General features: G+C 35.5%; 1 long non-coding RNA gene across 1 annotated transcript in view; it reads right to left on the bottom strand.

Annotated features, from left to right (window-relative positions):
• Window positions 1-15187: 15187 nt before the first annotated feature.
• The window catches only part of LOC150096446 (uncharacterized), a 109439-nt gene continuing 103189 nt past the window's right edge, over window positions 15188-21437 (bottom strand). Inside the window, exon 4 of the long non-coding RNA XR_016549946.1 lies at window positions 15188-15389. This is a non-coding gene — a long non-coding RNA (uncharacterized LOC150096446). The remainder of the gene's footprint in view (window positions 15390-21437) is intronic.

Below are 21437 nucleotides of genomic sequence, written 5' to 3'. Positions count from 1 at the left end.
TTCATTAGATCTGATTAGAGCCTGTGTAGCTCAGCGGATGTGGCGTTTGCACGCGCTTGGCCGCACGAAGGAAGACTTGGTTTCGAGTCTAGTCGGCGACTAGAGGAAATTTTTCTAAGCCTTTTTTCAACCGGTTCCCGAGTTAGTCGATCTCTGGCACGGGCAAGCAGGTTTTTCCTCCCGGAAACTCGGGTTTTTCGTCCTGTAAACTCAAGAAAATCGATCGTAGAACCCACATTATTTCAGACATTAAATATAATGTGTTAGGGTTAGGAACCACGAGATGACGGCACATTTGAGCCGTCTCTCTTCACTGCGTACTGCTTAATTAGTGATAGCCTTGGGCCATCTGTCTCTGATTGGGTACCAGTGGAGATTGAACTGCCCACTCAGTCTCCAAAAGTTAGATAGGGCTAAATGGCTTCGCCTACTCCCGTATACGGGAATAAAATGGCGTTAGCTGATTTTTTTTTTTTATGAAAATCTGAGAAAATCTTATACAATAAGTGTTTCTGATTAATCCAAGAGATGAAAAAAATGGAAAACGATGAATTGTGACGATCATTCTATTGTTAGTAGAGAGTGAATACAAAAAACAAATAGGAGTTTTCCAGCCAGCATTGAAAATATAACATCCAAGACAATGCAAACGAATCAGCAGATTGAAAAACTTGCATGGGGAAATATTTGGTCTCCGTGAACCAAACTAAAAGAAATATCATACTTGAGGGAAATTTTGCGAAACTGTTTTTTTAAGAATCTAGAAAGCAAAGTACATGAAGGTCATGCAGAAGGAGACATTGAAAAAATTACAGATTGCTGTGTAACAAGAATATCAGATAATATTCATTTTTGTGATGCACTTGATATAAAAAGTATTTTCATTTTCACATAAAGTAATTTTATGCACCTGGCAAAAGATGTTATGTGCTTGCTATTAATGACTTTAACAGTCAACTAAAGAAAACGCTCAAAAACTGAATTATAGTAATGAAATGACTTTTTATTAAATCTTTTTTGTTTATCATTGCTTTGCTAGTATTTGTATCAAAATATCACACTACTAGAAAAGATATTCCAGAAGGTCAACCTGGTATATATAAATTAGATTTAGATTTCCTTGTGATCAATGAATCAGCGTTATCACTGTATTGGCAATAGTTCTATACGAACGTATCTCTTCATTTGAAAGCAGCAGTGGAGATGAAGATATAATCCAGTAGACGAAGTTATCCTCTATTTGCCAAAATTAGAAATATATTAAGATAATATTAAAGATCCTCAAAATCACGTATTTCTTGACGAATAAAGATTATTTCCTCACCACAAATATGCTTCACAATTTTGGTGGAGTGAAGAAGCATTTTCGAAAATTACTATTTCCAGATCATCGGGCCTTTGAAGAAGAACGTTTGCATGTTGTACTTAATATAAGAAAAAAGAATCTAAAGCCAATGGAAACAGCACCGGTAGCTTATGTATTAGAAGTCATTAAGGAGCTCATTCCCAAAGAACCAATAACAGTTATACACACTCGAGGAGCCATTTGAAATTACTGGCTTATGTGCTATTAGCATTTCTAAAAAGATGTTCAAAGAACATCATTGAAATTTACTTCAGATTAAAGAGCTTTTATAACTTAAGAGATATATTACAGCAGGTGAAATTTTATTCGAGCTTTCGTATATTTTGCCGTGAAAGGAATACGATATATTACGAACTAAATAATGGAACAATACCATGCTGGTTTTCTTGTGTGCCGAGTCTGATATTATACTATATTTTTTTATCCTTCCCTGATGTTCGATAATGAAAGAAAAATAGTATACCATACTTATGCCACCAAAACACTTATGCGCACCTTTGGATGAATTTTTACCATGTTACTAGTGAAAACTATTATGAAATTTATAGAGAAAATTATTTTTGTCATTTATTCAACAAGCATCCAAAGGGTTGTTTTTCTGAATCTTGTTCTTTCATAAGAATTAGACAAAGAAGATTAGATAATGGAAGCTACCAAAAACGCATGGGAATTTTGTATTGCACTCTAAAATTATATGTGTTTTATAAATGGGTTTTAAAGCCCTTTTATGATCCTGGAAAAAGAGGTTACTAGCTTGCGTTTCAAGATTTTAACATTCAACTACAAAAACGCATGAAATTGTGAATAAATTTGCTTTGTTTTTCAGTAGTTTATTATTATTTATTTCAGTATATTACACGTTTGCAAATTTTGCTATCCAAAATTTAGTTTATATATATATATCTATATATATGTGAAGGTCATGTGAACTTCATTTCCTGAAAAAAAACGCAGGCTTCACATTTTTTGGAAATTAATATAAAACACAGCATATAAAAGAGACAGCTTCAGTTAGTAGAATCAGAGTTTGGCAAGAAGAGGGAAATTATCTGATACTTATTCACATGACAAAATAAAAAATGATCCCATAAATGTCGGTCATGATTCTCTATCAAATATCAAACTCGTCAAATGGAGTACCAAATTATATTTCGTGACCTTGAACTCCTCCCATCGGAGTCGTTTTTCGAAATGTTTCGAGATATGCTTATGAGATCATTCATTGTTTATCGAGTTTAGGAACTTTTTGTCATGTTCGGTTGGGCATTAGTGCACCCAATTTACAGAGCAACATAAATTTGCCTTGTGAGCAACACAAATGGCAAATTTATGTTGCTCACAATCAGTGTGCAACATAAATTTGCCATTTATGTTGCTCACTGAATTAACTATACAAAGGATAATTCATGCCTTATATGCTGTTGCCCAATTGAAACGTGAGTTCCTTTTGGCCAATGATCTTTCTATTGATACTGTTTATATATATTAATTAATTATTATAAACTTATTAATATTACAGACCAAATGTAAATAAACAGATCTGTCTTTTATTTTGCAGTTCTCATTATGACCTTGTGCATACTGCCCCAACTCTGTTTGGGATATCTATTATTGCCCCAGTTGTTTAAAAATATTCAAAAACGCAATCGAATTGCAAATGCATCGATGTTTGTACATATGCATCCCCTGTCACACAAACCAGTCATAGTGTGCAGAACCTGCTTTTGTGTGAGTCATGCAATAGAATTTTCTATGGCACTGAATGTCTGAATTTGCATATACAAAATAATATTTGTCCAAAAATCCATTGTTGTGGGCAATGTCTGGATACTTTCTTTACAGATAAATGCCACGTTTTTCCACCTGAAAATTACCCATGCCACTGCAAAATAGTTCACCCTCAATATCAATGTTTTGTTTCAAAAATCAGAGACTTCAAACAAGCAGGTTTCTATTATCTATTTTGAGATAGAAACTATTGATAAAAATCATTGTCATGTTTCAGTATTATGTGTAGCTGATTTTGGTAGTCACAAATTCACGTTCTGTTGTGAAAACTGTGTGGGTCAGTTCCTTCCTAGATATGTTGTTTTCTGTCAAGAATATCATGAAACAGGATCAAAATGGTAGGATCCTTCAGACTGTCAAACCAAAATACGAAAATGTCAGTGTGACTGCACACAATTTTCGTGGTTTTGACAGGTACTTTATTTTGGAATATCTTTTTGTAAAAAATTTCCAGCTCCATGTAATGTTTGATAGAGAGAAGGTCCTTGCTATCTATTATGACCCTTTAAATATCATATTTCTTCATAGTTTCTCATACATTAGTGTCCCTCTAAGGAAATTACCAGCTATGTTCGATCTCCCAGAAGTTCGTAAGGGTTTCTTTCCTCATAAGTTCCGCACATCCGATTCGCTGGATTATCATGATGTCATCTTTGTAAAATCATATTTCTAGCCAGAATTGATGAACAAAGAAACTCGTACAGAGTTCGAGAATTGTTGTGAAAATCGGCTAGACACTGAATACTGTTTAAAAGCAGAACAGTTGGCTTATACGAAAGATGATGTGCATGTTTTGCATGACAGATGCAACACTTTTTGAACTCTCTTCATGCAATTCACTGACACTGACTCTTCTTCATGACATAACAATTGCAGTAGCATGTTTGAGAGTATTCTCCAGAACTTTTTTAAAACCTAACACTTTGGCCAGACTTCCTGCACGGGGTTATAGGAGGGCACACTTGCAATGTCAAAAGGCTTTGGCTTGGATCAAATGGCAAGAATAATATAACCATACACCATGCATGTTCTCTGATGGAAGTCCACATCGGACCTTATTTTATCGATGGGAGATGTGGAAATATTATATATGAGATCTACGGGTGTTTCCATCATGGTTGTCAAAAATTCTACAGACCAAATACTTTCCAACCATACAGAAAACACAAATATGATTACCCTGTTTTGAGGAAAGGATCGCGAAAACGTTTTTCATAGCAAAGGATTTGATGTAATCTCTATTTAGGAATGTCAACTAAATACAGAAATTTAGAAAAACAGCCATAAAAAATTTTATTGCTGCTCTTAAAATTCCAGATCCCATTTTACCTAATAGTGCTTGTATGGTGGCAGAACCGACTGCTATAAAATGTATCTCAAAATTCAGTCAGAAGGGGAAGTTATTCGCTATTTGCACTCTAATAGCCTCTATCCATGGATAAGGAAATATCAAGTCTTCCCTATAGGACCTCCTGAAGTTATTGTTGATAATTTCGACTATAGTCTGGGGGTATACTTTGGTATTTGGCATGCAAAAGTGGAACCACCTACACGACTCTTTTTACCGGTTTTGCCTATCACAGTGCACGAAAAATTAATCTTTCCCCTATGTGGTATGTGTGCTGAAATGGTCCCATTGTGCTCTCATATGGACCGATTGTTTACTGGTATTTATTGCACTCCAGAATTAGATCTCACCCGTGCTCGTGGTTATAAAGTTTTAGAATTTTATGAGGTGTGGCATTTTTCAAAAAATTTGAAGGTGAAGAAAACTTCTTTGCTCACTACATTGATACCTTTCTGAAGCTGAAACAGGAAGCATCTGAATGGCCTGAAGGCAGGCTCACATTTACAATTACATGCATGAGGCTCAAGCTGAGGGCTTCATTCTCAATGGGGGCCACATTTTAAAACCTTACTCCTCACAAAGAACAATAAAAAAACAGTGTAGTTATAGTTACAAAATAAAATACTTATTTCTAAATATTAAATTCATTATATAAAAACTACAGGCAGTTGAAAAATTTGTGAGGCCTCCAGCTTCCATTTGCAATACATTGTTCTTTCCTTAGAATATAAAACTAACAGGAACTCCTGTATTCCATAAAATTTTTTTATTCCACAAAAATATGACGATTTTTGCTACAATTTTTATTACTTTAAATTCAAAGTTTTTATTTTTTTAGTGAGAATATCTAAACTTTACAGTTGATGAAGTTCCTATTTTTACCTTGATTAGCAAGGTTAATTTGATTACATTTAAATTCTTTTTTTAAAAAAAAATTTATCACTATACTAAATTATTATCATACATTCTAAAATTTTTTGGTAATCAGAATTTGTGTAGCAACTATGATGCTTGTCAATGAAGCTTGTCAAACAAAATCAACGTTCTCAAAATCAGCAATCAACACTGCAATTGAAATCTTTCACAAAAAAGATTTTAATTACATCTTTCTTTAAATTAATTATGATTCAATTACATGGAATATTTAAAAGTGTAAATAATACATATAATTAGAATTACATTAAAAGATTTTAAACTATTTAGAAATTTTAATACTAAATATAAAGCATCGTAGAAGTTGCTTAATTATTTATAATCCATCGATATAAGTTAGTCATTTATTTATATAAAATGACTTAAACATTGCAGAATTTCATAGAACTTAAGTTGGGGCATGGGTTCCATGCTACCAAGTGCATCCCCAGGTTGCAGATAGGGAAATGGCTTCTGGATACAGTAGCTGCGAATAAACAGGGAAACCTGTGAATAAGCAGTCATGGACAATGGGATGGCATCTACCAACAGGAAATGGTGAGATAGACAGTGCCATGATTATCTCTATGAAACGCCACACATTTCCACTGATGGGGATGTGACTTGGCAAGATGTAATCGCCATTAATTAAGTTACTCCATTACTAAGCCCACTGGAAGTAGGGGCAGCAACACTTTAATCCTGATCAGCAGAAGATCACCATAAGTGACAAGGTGTAAAGGATACTGTGGTAGGCAGATAATCATGAAGAATGAGAAATGGCTAGCACTCTGAGCCTCTTTAGAAAGTGGTATCTCGTTGCCTTCCTTGTTGGACAAGAAAGGCAACGAGATACCACCTTGTTCTATTTTTCCTTAATAAGATAGCAGTGTGGATGGACATTGTAAATGATAATAAAGTGCACAATGACTCAATACTTGTGCATGGCAGGGGAAGAAGCAAGGCTTTCCAGGTCGTAAGCCAGTGAAATCCTTGTACATTCATTGGGATGTGGAATGTGAGAACCCACCTACAAATTGGAAAATTTGAAGAGAGAAATGGAGAGATTAAAAAGAGCCATATTGGAAATTAGTGAAATGAGATTGAATGGAACTGGAAACTTTTATACTAGTGATTACAGAATCATTTATTCAGGTGATGAGACAGCAAAAAATGGAGTCACTGTGGTTCTCGATAAGGAATGGGGAAGAAGAGTAATCAAGTCAGTAAAATGTAGTAGCAGATTGATAATGGTAAAACTAGAAGCAAAACCAACAAATATTATAATAATACAAGCTTACATGCCTACTAGTGACCACAGTGATGATGAAGTTGAGAGAGTAAATGTAGATATTGAGAATCTAATCAAACTGACCAAGATGGAAGATAATCTTATTGTCGTGTGGATTGGAATGCAGTCATTGGTGAAGGCAAAGATGGTAAAGAGGTGGGAAAGTATGGACTTGGATGCTGAAATGAAAGAGGAGATAGACTTTTGGAGTTCTGCCACCAATTCAATCTGCTCATTACTAATTCCTGGTATGAGGTACCAAAAAGAAGAAAGTATACTTGGAAAATGCCAGGAGATATAGGAAGTTATCAAATAGATTATATTATGACAAGAAATAGATTTAAAAATCAAGTAAAATCATTTAAAAGTTACCGGGGAGCTGATATTGGCAGTGACCGCAATTTGGTTTTATTGAAATGTAATCTGAAATTTAAAAATCTGTAACAACCAAGGAAAAGGCCCAAATGGAACATAAGTAACCTGAAAACAGAGGAAAACCATAGAAACTATAAACAGCAGACTGATGAAAGCATTAAAACAGGAGAGAGGGAAAAGAAAAACATACAGGAAAAATTGACTCATTTGAAGAATACAATCATGAAGGCTGCCAATGACTGCATAGGATTAAGGAAGAAGCAAATAAAAAAACCATGGATCACTCAGGACATTCTAGATCTAATAGACGAAAGAAGAAAATACAAATCCTCCCTAAAGGAAGAAAGTAAAGACAAATATAAACATATAAAAATATGATAAATAGAAAGTGTAAAGAAGGAAAAGAACAATGGTATACAGAGAATTGTAAAGAAATAGAAGATCTAACAAAGACTGGAAGAATCGATAAAGTTTATAACATTATAAAAGGAATAAGCCAGCAAAACAAGACAAGGAGTACAATTATCAAAAATCAACAGGGGAACATACTTATAAATAAGGAAGAAATTTCGAAAAGATGGAAGGAGTACTTAGAAGATCTATATAATGGAACAGATCGAGGTGCCAAGGCTATAGAAGATGAAACAATACTTGACGTGGAAGAAATTGGTCCAACTATATTAAAAGATCAATTTGAATGGGCACTGAATGAATTGTCAACCAACAAGGCACCAGACACTGATAATATCCCTTCAGAATTAATAAAATACTCAGGACACATAACTAAGTCACACCTTTTCAAGATCATAAAGGATATTTATGAAACGGGGATCACCCCCAAAGATTTTACACAATGCTCTATCATACCCATTCCTAAAGTAAATAATGCAAGCAAGTGTGAAAATCATCAAACAATAAGCTTAATATCACATGCTTCGAAACTACTACTCAAAATTCTACTAAAAAGAATAACAAAGAAGGTTGAAGAATATGTTGGCAATGACCAGTTTGGATTCAGGAAAAAGCAGAGGACAAGAGAAGCAATCCTAGCTCTAAGAACACTTATTGAAAGAGATTGGAGAAGAATCAAAATACTCTGATAGTCTTTCTTGATTTTGGACAAAGCCTTCGATAGTATTTAATGGAATCAAATGATTAACTCCTAAAAACAATAAATGTAGATTGGAGAGATGGAAGGCTCATATTTAATCTTTGCAAGCATCAAGAAGCCCTAATAGAAGCAGCCAGCAATACAACAAAAACTAGAATAGCAAAAATACGTAGAGGTGTAAGACAGGGGTGCTCTCTTTCCCATATTGTTTAATCTGTACATTGAAGATGCAACAAATAAACTGAAAGAACTATTTGAAACAGGAATTACGATAAATGGAATTGATATTAACTGGCTACGGTTTGCAGATGATATAGCATTTATAGCTGATAATGAAAACAAACGGAAAGCCACCCTAACAAAAATGGAGGAAATCTTCACACAGTATAGCCTAAAAATTAATTATAAGAAAACAAAATTATTAATTACAAGTAAAGCAAAGCCTGGAAATAAATAATAATCTAATACAACAGGTATCCTCTTTTAAATATCTTGGAAGTTTTATCACAGAAAATGGAAGAAACCAATCAGATACACGAATAATCCTAGCCAAAAAAGCATTCTATAACAGCAGAAACATTTTTACCAGTAAAGGACTTAGTATCCAGCTCAATAAAAGGCTAGTTAAAACATACATATCGAGCATTGCATTATATGGCTGTGAGGTCTGGACTGTAACAAAACAAGACATGAAAATGTTGGAAGCATTTGAACTTTGGTGTTGGAGAAAGATGATGAAAATTAGTTAGACAGAAAGGAAAAGTAATGAAGAAGTTCTAAATATAGTTCATGAAGAGCGGTCATTAATGAAACACATCAATAAGAGAAGAAAAAGCCTAATTGGACGCCATTTGAGTTATGGGGGACTGATTAAAGAAATAATCGAGGGGACTGTAAAAGGAAAGAGGCCACGAGGTAGACAAAAAGTTTCATATATAAATAATATAATGATGCTAACTGGCGCAAAGCGTTATGAAGAGATAAAAAGAAGGTTACAAGACAGGATGTTGTGAGTGCTGCTATATTTACCAATCTCCAGATTGATGCACCAAAGAAGAAGAAGAAGAAGTTGTACTTCACACTTCTCGGAATGAAAACGAAATATTAGTATCATCAGGGGAGATGAAAGTGAAAATGGAGAACATCAAAATGATGTGGAAAACATAGAAAGAGAGAGGAAGTAAATGAAACAAATCAAGAGGATTCTGAAGAAAATTTTCAATCGGAGTCTGTACTTACCAGCAAGCAAGCTATCTCTTATCCTACCGATACAGCAGTGTGGCCACTTACTATTAATGAACAGTTTATCGACCATATTTTAATAAATATGCCCCAGAATGTTAGTAAAATCGAAAATTTAAAAAAGGAATACACAGAACGCAATATATGTCAGAAATGTAAATATATCATATTTTTACTGTAAAAAGGCGAATGGAACAAAGGAGAAACGAGAGGGGCTAATTTTTTCAGAAACCAGCAAAGAATTTACTGCTTTGTTTGTAAACTGTTTTCTAAATCAAATAATAACTTAATGAAGGGTTTTAATGACTGGGGAAATATAACACGAACCTTATGTGATCACAAGCATTCTACTGAGCATATACGAGCGATGTGCACATATCGCAAAAGAAAATCAAGTTCTGTAAATAGTCGAATTGATCAAACAAATACAATCTGAAGAAAATCATTGGAGAGAGGTTTTAAAAAAGAATAATAGCTACCAGTAAGTTACTGAGTAGACTAGGGCTAGCATTTAGAGGAAATACAAATGATATTTTTTCTGATTCTTGCAGAAATTATTTATCGCGTTTACATTATTTAAGTGAATTTGATGATTTTTTAAAACATCACATGAAAATGTACGCCAACTGTGGTTCTGGCAGATCAAATTATCTTTTTTACCACACTTGTGATGAATTCAGAGCGTTCACAGAGAAATATTAATATCAGAAATTATGGAAGCTGCGTATTTTGCAATAATACTCGATTTAACGCCAGACATTGCCCTTAATGACCAACTAGTTATGATATTTAGGTATGCTGCCGCAAATTCTGACATTGGAGAAACATTTATCGGGGTCATCAGAATTACACAACATAATTCCTTATATTTAGAAGAGGTAGTATTAAAAAAATCAGAAAAATTATCTTTGGATATAAAAATATACAGAGGCCAAAGCTATGATAACGCTGCCGATATGAAAGGTATCTATACAGGTTTACAAGCTAGGCTGAAAAAATGTAGTCTCTCTGCACATTATATACCGTGCTCTAGTCATTCCTTAAATTTAATTGGTAACTATGCCGCGGAATCTTGTCCGGAAGCAGTGCAATATTTTTGTTTTATTCAAAATGTATATAATTACTTTTCATCTTCAACAAGAAGATGGGGTATATGCCTTAAACATTTAGAAAAAAAAAATCTTTAACAGTTAAAAGACTAAGTGAAACGAGTTGGTCCGCAAGAGCTGACGCTATATTGGCTTTGAAACGATGACATAAACAAATTAAAGATGCATTACTTCAACTATCAATTTTTCTTCATGAAAAACCTATTTCTAAATTAGAGAGCTCATCATTGGCTGAACATTTTGACAAACCAGAAACAGCAATTTTAACAGTTCTGTGGTACAAAATTTAAAACGAATAGATGCTACTAGTAAATCTCTACAAGATCCCGAGACGGATTTGTTTTTAGCTAATAATTTGTTACATCTTTAGTTGGTTTTATTTTAGATATAATGAAATAGTTTTGCTTCTGTAAATGAAGAAGCTAATTTATTTTAACGTCATTTGCAATAAGCTAATTTTGGAAATTAATGAAAGAACAAAAATCTATTTCGACATATTAGATATGTTTGACAATTTTTGAAGGAAGATATAGATCAAGACAAGTACAAAACTAGTATTGATAAAATTTTACAAAGTTATGGGACTGATATTGATCCAGAAAAATTTGCTGATGAAGTTAAGCAATTTTTAATAATGATAAAGGAAGAAAATTCTTCAATTAAAATATGTACAAATTTATAAACGATGGGTTAAGGTCTACTTCTCCTAACGTAGAAACAATTCTAAAAATATTTTTCACGATGCCTATTTCAAATGCAAGTGCTGAACGCTCATTTTTAATGTTGAAACTAATATAAAATTATTTAAGAAGCAACTTCCACCAAAATAAAACAAGTTACCTGTCGTTATTATGCATTGAATCAGATGTAATGGACTCGATCAATTATGATGACATTATGGATATATTTGCTAAAACCAAAGCCAGAAAGAAAAACTTTTAGTTATTAATTTTTTATTTCAATTTGAACTGAATTATTTCATACTTTTTTAAATTGCAAATATATGTATACCACTGTTGTGTTGTGTTGTGTTGTGTTGTGTTGTGTTGTGTGTGGGGGGGGGGGGGGGTGGGGGGGGGGGGGGGTGGGGGGGGGGGGGGGTGGGGGGGGGGGGGGGTGGGGGGGGGGGGGGGTGGGGGGGGGGGGGGGTGGGGGGGGGGGGGGGTGGGGGGGGGGGGGGGTGGGGGGGGGGGGGGGTGGGGGGGGGGGGGGGTGGGGGGGGGGGGGGGTGGGGGGGGGGGGGGGTGGGGGGGGGGGGGGGTGGGGGGGGGGGGGGGTGGGGGGGGGGGGGGGTGGGGGGGGGGGGGGGTGGGGGGGGGGGGGGGTGGGGGGGGGGGGGGGTGGGGGGGGGGGGGGGTGGGGGGGGGGGGGGGTGGGGGGGGGGGGGGGTGGGGGGGGGGGGGGGTGGGGGGGGGGGGGGGTGGGGGGGGGGGGGGGTGGGGGGGGGGGGGGGTGGGGGGGGGGGGGGGTGGGGGGGGGGGGGGGTGGGGGGGGGGGGGGGTGGGGGGGGGGGGGGGTGGGGGGGGGGGGGGGTGGGGGGGGGGGGGGGTGAAATGAGTCAGTCATCCTCAAGATAAATGGACATCAGTGCAATTGCCCCAATCTGAAAAGTTCAGAAGTAGGCTCAACGAAAAAGCAAAGGGAAAAGACACAGTTTAACACATATGAAAATTAGGGCAAAACAATTTCACACAATTTACTCATGATTAGAATTATATGTATTGTTTTTTTTAATGTTCGTGTGTTGTAGTGTTTTGTGAATCCAATTAAGTTAAAAAAAACTCATTTCAATTGTCACAATTCCATACTCTAACAACATCCTGAATTCCAAACAGGAAGTAACACATACTCTCAACAAAACGGCGTTTAGACTTCAAATCTGTGATGTCATTTTGGACAGAACCTGAAACGTACAGTAACTATAACGAAAAAAGCGTCAACTGCATTTCAGACCTTGTGTTTGTGTTTTGAGCTGTGAATATATGGTTAAACTAGATTTTCTGGTTATTTACAGAAATATTCTTTCAACTCATGTTTTTTTGTGTGTACGTGTGTTGTGGTGAGGATATAAAATTCAACTATTTTGGAATATCTATCGGCATTTAGAAAAGCCATCCCAGAAATACTGTAAGAAATGGAAATCATCATTAGAATTTCTAGACTATATACAAAAGTTGTTGTAATCCATTTATAAGTCTCCATTTATTTTAATTTTTTTAAATGCTGTTTGGTTTTATTTCTCCACTGTAAACTAAAAAAAATCCAAACATTTTGTAAAAAAAGATAAACTTCATTACTTTTGCTAATTAACGTTAAGATCTTTATGTAGACAAATCAAATTATTTGGATGAGGTTTCTATATGAGAAAAAAAAGATGTCTCTGTGTGTTTGAGAGAGAGCAACATATAATTAGATTATTCAGAAAAGGTATAAACGCTGCCACCATCTGGAATCTACTCTAAGAATTCCATTAGTCTTTAACAGGAGAGAAGGAAAGAAATACCCCAAAATATACAGAAAAATTAGTACAGCCATCTATAGACAACCAAAGACAAAACATGACGACAATGACAAATGTGTGTCTCCCTGGGAAATTTCCAAGATTACCTTATCTCTAAACATCGCCCACAATTCCATAGGCAAACCAAAACACCAATGTCACAGAGACATATGTTCCCCAGAAATTTTCATTCACATAACGTCACGATTCCTTATCTGTAAACTACCCACAATGCTTCGGGCGAAACAAACACACCACATGATGTCCCTGACAGATTTGGAACCCTCGAGCGAAATTCCAAACATTCCAAACTCTATCTTATCACTCTCCATCACCCATAATGCCATACGCGAACCATTTACTCATCTACAGAGACATCGCGAACCCCCATTCACCTACCCCTATTTTGTTCATAGTGTCCCACCAATCACACCACGAATCCTTATCCATTAATAAATCTTCCTTTTTCATTCAAAACAATAACGTCACTTATTAACAAGGAACAATTACGTCACTTATTTACAACTAATAAATTGCATCACTTATCTTCATCTGATAACACATCCACGATGTAATTCCTTATCTTATCTTGATCTTGTTCAAAGTGGACCAACGAATCACGACACGAATCCTTATCCACTAATATATCTTCCTTTCCCCATTCAAAGCAATAATTTCACTTATTTACAGCTAGCAAATGAAGTCACTTATCTTCATCTGATAACAACACACATTCACAACACCGATGTAACTTCCCCATACACCCTACCCCTATTTTGTTCAGAGTGTCCCACCAACCACAACACCAATCCTTATCTCTAATCATTACCCACAATTCCATACGTGAACAAAACAAACAACATGACATCACACACAGAGATGTTCCCCAGAAAAATTCCAGACATTCCTTTTTCATGAATACATGAAAAAAATTGATGTATCATATAAAATAATTTTGTGTATGTTTCAAGGGTCTTATTAGGTAGTAAACAATATAAAACAGGAAAAACAGGACCTCCATCCTTTCTAGCCAAAATAACAAAAATTGGAGAAAAAAAAGTTAATACTCTCATTAGGTCGACCTGTTCTGATCCAGAATCGGCCAATAAAAAATGTTCAAATTATGATGCACTTAATTCCTAATTAAGTATTCTTCAGGAATAATTATTGTTTCCCTGGAACCAGGATTACTTGGGGCTTTTAAATTTTTTAATCTTCTTCTTTGAATATTTCTGCACAGACTGATATGATTTGGAAACATTCCTTCTACCGCAGAAGAAACATTTTGTAGAACTTGAGTCCTGATTCGTGATGGGTTGCTCATTTCGTATCCGCTAATTTTTGGCTGTTGTACTAACTTCTTCCGTTTATTACTCTGGCCGCATTTCCAGAACTGCTACATGTGTATCCCTGTTTTTCAGAAATTAGTGATCCATCACTGGCACTTGTCCTGATTCTACCTTTACGTCCATTGTTTTTATTTTCACATTGCCAAAATTGAATTGAACCTTCCTTATCAATCTTCTCTTTAACATAAAGTTAGTCATTCGAAGCATAGTTTCCCCTGTCTCTGTGACTTAATATTATTGAATTATCCATTTCTGAAGAATAGAAACAAGAAATATAAATATAAAAACTAAAAAAATTCATTATTGATATAATTAAGACATTTTCAGTACTATTTTCCACTTGTTTGGACACAAATAAGAGATTCATCATAATTGTACTTAGTAATTGTTTTCATTTGAGAGATAATCAAGAGTTTGAAATTTATTTAAATTAATTTAGATGTTACGTATACAATTTAGTATACGATTAAGATTATAAATTTTGAATGCATACCTTTTATTTACTTAAAGTTGTTCTTTGCACGTGGTAACTGTAAGGTTGACACAAATATCAGACACGATGTAATAAACGAACAACTAGTGTTACTGTTTAATAGAAGTCAAAATACCTTGCGAATGCATATCGAACAAAATAACCGCACAAATGGTAAATTGCCAAAACCTTACGCCGTGAAGCTTAGAAATTTTTATTTACACAATAAAAATAAATTTAATTATAAGCAAGATTTTTCAAATTTTATGTTTATAACATTCTTTTAACTCATGTTTACCCATGTTTTATGTTTATACCGTAATTCTATGGGAAATTTCAATATAACTTCTATACAATTCGTAATTCTACACAATAAAAAATAAACTTAATTATAAGCGAGATTTATCAAATTTATGTTTATAGCATTCTTTGAAGTCATTTTTACCTTGTAATAGATCAACAGAACAGAATTACATCTTTGATCTTTTATTCCGTCGCCCAGTTGACTGCATCCCGAGGTCTGTGTCTGGAAATAACTACAATTCTAAATGGATGTACATCTACATGATATATAACAAGTGCATACTGAGTATTGGTTATTTCATTATGCACACTTTGTCTCAGAATCTGTTATGTCAGGTTAAGCTAACATTTGTTTAGCTATTTATATTATATATTTTCATTTATATCCTATATCAAAATTTGTGGGATCATTTAAGAAAGAGATGGTTAAAAAGAGTGGTCCGAAAATAATTTAAAAATGAAAAAGGTATAATTGCACAATATTAAAAATATATTAAATTATTCATTATAACAAAAAGTATATGAAATTCAAACAATTTTTTTAAAATTTATTAATTCATGTTATAGTTATATGCAATACCACGTAAATATTCTATTATATTTCCCTATCATAATTAATAACTTTTTCAAAATTCTTTGATCAGCTTCATCGTAACATCTACGTTTGTGCTGATGTTGATAACCTGCTACTGCTCTTTCATAATCGACATCATATGTTTTTTGATTTTTTTTGTAGTCCATTTATTAAACTTGGATGACTTGTGCTGCTGCCAAAGTTCAATTGCAGTTTTCGATGACAGGCTCCGCAAAATTATTTGTCCTATTGCTTGAGGGAAAAATCGGTGGATCCCTGGTTCCATTATTCCATAGACGACCTATTTAAACCCATTCTGAAATTGGTATAAATTCATTGGATAAATGATTCTCAACAAAACCAGGGATCCACCGATTTTTCCCTCAAGCAATAGGACAAATAATTTTGCGGAGCCTGTCATCGAAAACTGCAATTCAACTTTGGCAGCAGCGCAAGTCATCCAAGTTTAATAAATTGACTACAAAAAAATTAAAAAAAACATATGATGTCGATTTTGAAAGAGCAGTAGCAGGTTATCAACATCAGCACAAACGTTGATGTGACGATGAAGCTGATGAAAGAATTTTGAAAAAGTTATTAATAAAATAACGAAATAGTGTAAATAATATCTTGTTCTGGAACGAAAGCAACTGAGTGATAATTTTTGAATTTAAAGCATATTGCACATTAGAATTATATTTGGTTAAAAGACTGCATGAAGCTGAATGCTTACAATGATTTTGTACAAGATGAAAAACTTACCATTTATGGTAGCTTGTGGAAATACTATATAACACTTGATGAATCACAATTTCAAAATCAACATTTATAATTTTGGGATTTAGTAATGGCCACATTTCATGTATCAAATAAAATATGTTTGTGTATGTTTCAAGAGTCTTATTAGGTAGTAAACAATATAAAAACAGGACCTTTCCTTTCTAGCAAAAATAAAAAAAATTGAGCAAAAAGAGGAGGAGAAAATAACAATATGCCATTAATAAATAATTCATTCATACTGTGGCTCCACACTGTATGGCTCTTATGACCAAAAATTATTATTCTCATTCGGTCGACCTGTTCTGATCCAGAATCAGCCAATAAAAAACGTTCACATTGTGATGGAATGAATTCTTAATTTAAGTATTCTTCAGGAATAATTATTGTTTCCCTAGAATCGGCATTAATTGGGCTTTTAAATTTTTTATTCTTCTTTGAATATTTATGCACAGTGGTTCTTAACCTGAGGTGCACACACCCCAGGTTAAGAACCACTACTGTAAAAGAATGCTGGTGGTGCAGGTGCATTAGCTGGGGCATATATGTTTAGGAACCTGGTGATACAGCCCTGATATTTCAAGTCCATACTAATAATACTTTTATCTCTGCATCCCTTTGGATGTTGTGAAATGCTCCTAGGAAGGGGCTAACATAATTACGCCAACTCTAGCAGTGAAGGGTGATTGCCTGAGGATCCAGTATGATGCCAAAGGATACTTTTGGCTAAGTTCCTCTGTGCCTCGGTAGTGATAGCAGTGTGTTTCTTGCTGGAACAAGAACCTGATGTTATATGCTAGCATCAATTTCTATACTGCCTTCTGTTTCGGAAACCTCTGATGTTAAGAGAGGCAATGGAAAAGGTTGGTGGCGCCAGTGGTTCTTTATACCCAGTGAAAGTCCTTGCTTCTAAGTTCTTTAACGAATCTGAGTAAGGACTCTATTCGTAGGAGGGGTAGTGGAATATCTGGTTCCCCCAGGCTTGCCTCAAGTTTGGAACACAAGTTTGCCAGACTCCGAACTGGTGTCTGCTGGTCTTTATCTTGATGCTAATTACTTTATCTTCAGAGGTCGTATATGAGTATTTGTTGAATTTTGACCGTGTGTATCTCTTTAACTTTGAGGTTGTCTTTTCTTGAAGAGGCTGAGAATCCAGGTACATTTCCAATTCTGATACGTTTCATTGACTTTCTTATCCTAGAATTTGTTTCTTCTCTTGCTTCCTCTTTACATTTTATTGCCTTTGATTGTTTTGTCAGTAACACGTGGTGTTTCATCCTCTTCAAGTTGCATATCTCCTGCTGGGAAGGGATCATTATTTACAGATTTTACCACCTGCTTTTGTTGCCTGTAAGATGACAGTTTCTGTATAAGTTGTTGGTTCAGACGGTATTTTTCGAGTAGCCATGGCCTCAACTTCAATTGTCTGTTTTGGTGGTGTTTCACAAAGGTAGTTTCCAGCTTAGTGTCTTCAGCAGCACTGGCAATTGCCATTAATGTTCTTGGAGTGGAAGCAGCTACATTGGTGTTGGTCATAGCTACATTCTTTATCTTTCTGAGGTGTGGCTCTGAAAATATCTGATGGTCAGGTTTACTACTCTTTTGGTAGTGGTATGGCACTGGCTTGAAATGTTCCCGTTGCTAACATAATTGACACACTTCGCTCGGGGGCAGTATGCCAAGATTTTCGACTGAGGCCCATCATAGGTATTGTTGCAGCATTACTGGGTAGGTTACCATTACTCGTGCCTTGCAGATGTTACTAAGTTACGCAAAGATAATCTACATATCCAACATTAAGCTATCCTCCCTGAGAGCCAAGTGGAATCTTCTTCAGAAATACTATGCTTGATGTTACTCACTTTTTGACAAAAGTCAATTTCCGTAATATAAAGTGAAAATGTTTTTCACTTTTCTATTAGTTGTGAAGAAACAGAGATTTTCAACAAAAATGTATGACATTGATAATCATTTACTATTTTTGGAAACTGAATTACCAGCTATTCGTATCGTGGGAAAAATTATCGCTAATCATTTAAATTCATCAATGGTAAAATTAGACTTTCAAGAGTTTATCCAATTCGATAAAAATTCCTTATTTTGGGACATTTGCGAATTTTACAAAAACTTTGTGTATATTTGGTAACAAAAGAATACATAGAATGTTTAGGGAGGCATGGTGCCATTTCCAAACTGACACAATATCAAATGTATTGAGTTACCATGGTAAGCATAGGACTTATATTACCTGTGCTTACCATGGTAGCTGATTTAAAAACTCTTTTGTGTGACCAGCTATTTTGATGTAATGTATGTAACTAAGAAACAGTGAGTAGCGAAAATTTTAGTCATTGAACTCTTTGGAAAATGTTAAGAGTGTAAACTAAATATTGTGAAATATTTTTTAGTAATTACATGTTTCGAATTTTTCTCAGTGAATATACTTGTAAATTTATTCGAAATCAGAAGAATGATTTACCTCAAGGAAGCGTATTGGCTCCGATGCTCTATAATATTTATACTAACGCTCAGCCAACCCATCCAAAAGTGAGGAGGTTTATCTATGCCGACAACACAGTTATATGCAGTCAAGCAAAGAGTTTTGAAGAAGTTGACAGAAGCCTTAGAAATACTCTCCAATTACTATGAAAACAATTTTCTGAAGCCTAATCCAAACAAGACTCAGGTATGCGCTTTTCATCTGTGCAACAGGGAAGCAAAATGCCAGTTAAACATTGTCTGGAGAGGAAAACGCCTCGAATACTGCAGCAATCCCAAATATCTTGGAGTTAAACTGGATCGTACCTTGTCGTATAAGGTAGAGTGCCAGGAACTAAAAGAAAAAATCTATGCAAGAATTAACATCATAAGAAAAATGATGGCATGACGTGGGAAGCTCAACCAGAGGTACTTTGCTTGACGGCTTTGGCATTGTGTTTTGCTGCAGGGGAGTATGCTGCCACAGTGTGGGTGGCATCTTCCCATATGAAACACGTGGATGTGGCTTTAAATGATACCATTAAGATCATAACCAGATGCCTAAGACCAGCCCCAGTCAACAAGCTGTATCCCTTAGCAGGCATAGCACCACCAGGCATAAGACGTCAAGTGGCCGGTGAGATGGAGAAAAAAAGGCAGATGGCGGATGAAAGACATCCAATGTACAGCCATATCATCATGGCTTCTTGACTCAAATCGAGGCATAGTTTTATGCAAAGAACTAAACCATTGATCCATAAACCTGAGGAGCGATGCCTTGTTCTATGGAGGGAATCGGTTTAACTTCAAGAAGCCCCCATAATTAAGCAAGAGTTAACCAAGGGATATCATCTACCCTGTGGCACCTGGAGGACTCTGAACCATCTTAGAGTGGGAGCGTCCAAAGCAGAAGTAACTTGATGAAATGGGGTTATACAGATGATGATAGCTGTGACTGTGGAGATGCCCAAACTGACGAACAGATCTAATCGATGTGTGCTCCACGGATGACATTCTGATGGTCAATGACAAGGCGATACAAGCTGCTGTTTTTTGAATGGAGAGGATATGATTGGTGTTCCAGACTCGGAAAGTAAAGTATTATTTATTTGTATTGGAAAGACATTCGCATTGTGCCGGATGTAACAAAAAAAAAAAACACTTCCACTGTTCAGGAATCTCAGAGAGCACACGGAAAGCAAAAGGAGCCAAGAAACGGAACGAATGGAGATGTCAACAGTGCCATGAGAAAACGAAGAACAAAGACCAGACACCAAAGAAAAGTAATGACGCACATCAAGGTAAGCCGCTTCCAGATCCTAAAATTACAGATAACTTTGATTCATTTAAACTCATGGAGAAAGACTTATTAAATACACACATGGAACAAATTAACAAAAAATTCGAGGAGTATGAACATTACATACAGTTCAATAACGAGACCTCTGAAGAAATGTTGGGAACCATGCAAGAAATAGACGAAATTAACGGTAGCGATAGAAACGCAAGAAATACTCCAACGCAAAAATCAAGAATTGCGGAAATAAATAAACACACTCAAGTGTCAAATGGAACACATGCTACAAAAAGAAAGAAAAAAAGAACTTCAAATTGAGGGAATTACGAAACAAAATACAGAAGACTTAAGCAGCATAATGCTTCTGATCGGCAGCAAAATTGGAATTGAAATCGCAACCACAGATATCACCTATATCAACCGAGGCTCACAAAAAAATAAAGAAACCGCCACCAATCATCGCTAGTTTTACCAACAGAAATCTGAGAGACTTCATTCTTACAGCAAGCAAGAAAACAAGGCCGACAAGAACGATCCTAACTGATAAGAAACTCCCAACACCAATCTATATAACGGAACACTGGACTCCATACTTCAAAAATCTTCTATACCAAGCAAGGAAGACAAAAACAGAGAAAAACCACAAGTTCCTGTTGACAAAGAATTCCCAGATATTTTTGAGAAAGAATGAAAACACTGGAGTATACATAATTACAAGTGAATGCAACTTACACAGCCTACCAATATAAAACACTAACTTTTCACATCCTTAAGAATAAGATTAGAACTCATTTAAAAACTATATAATGGAGATCCCAAACATAGGCGAATATATCCAGTCAGACAACATAAACTTCAAGGTCTTTCACTCTTTGAAGAAATGGTCAGACAACATTTTCGCCAACACCAACTTCACTATCATACACACAAACATAAGTATAAAAAAACACTGGCTTACATTGATAACACAGCTCAATAATACCATGATAAACATATATGTGCTAATGCTGACCAAAGTTGCAATAAACGACTCAGAAATTTAGGCATACAACATAAATAATTATCAAACCTACAATTTATGTAGACCAAACAAAAGAGGAGGTAGCATTGTGGCATTTATCAAAGAAAAATACAATGTGACAGAA

This window comes from Typopeltis vanoorti, chromosome 19 (assembly GCF_054136105.1).
Source record: "Typopeltis vanoorti isolate ZY-2024b chromosome 19, IOZ_Tvanoo_1.0, whole genome shotgun sequence".
NCBI classification, from domain to species: domain Eukaryota; kingdom Metazoa; phylum Arthropoda; class Arachnida; order Uropygi; family Thelyphonidae; genus Typopeltis; species Typopeltis vanoorti.
The sequence above is the reverse complement of the archived record's forward strand: the minus strand, read 5'-3'. Positions and strand labels throughout refer to the sequence as shown.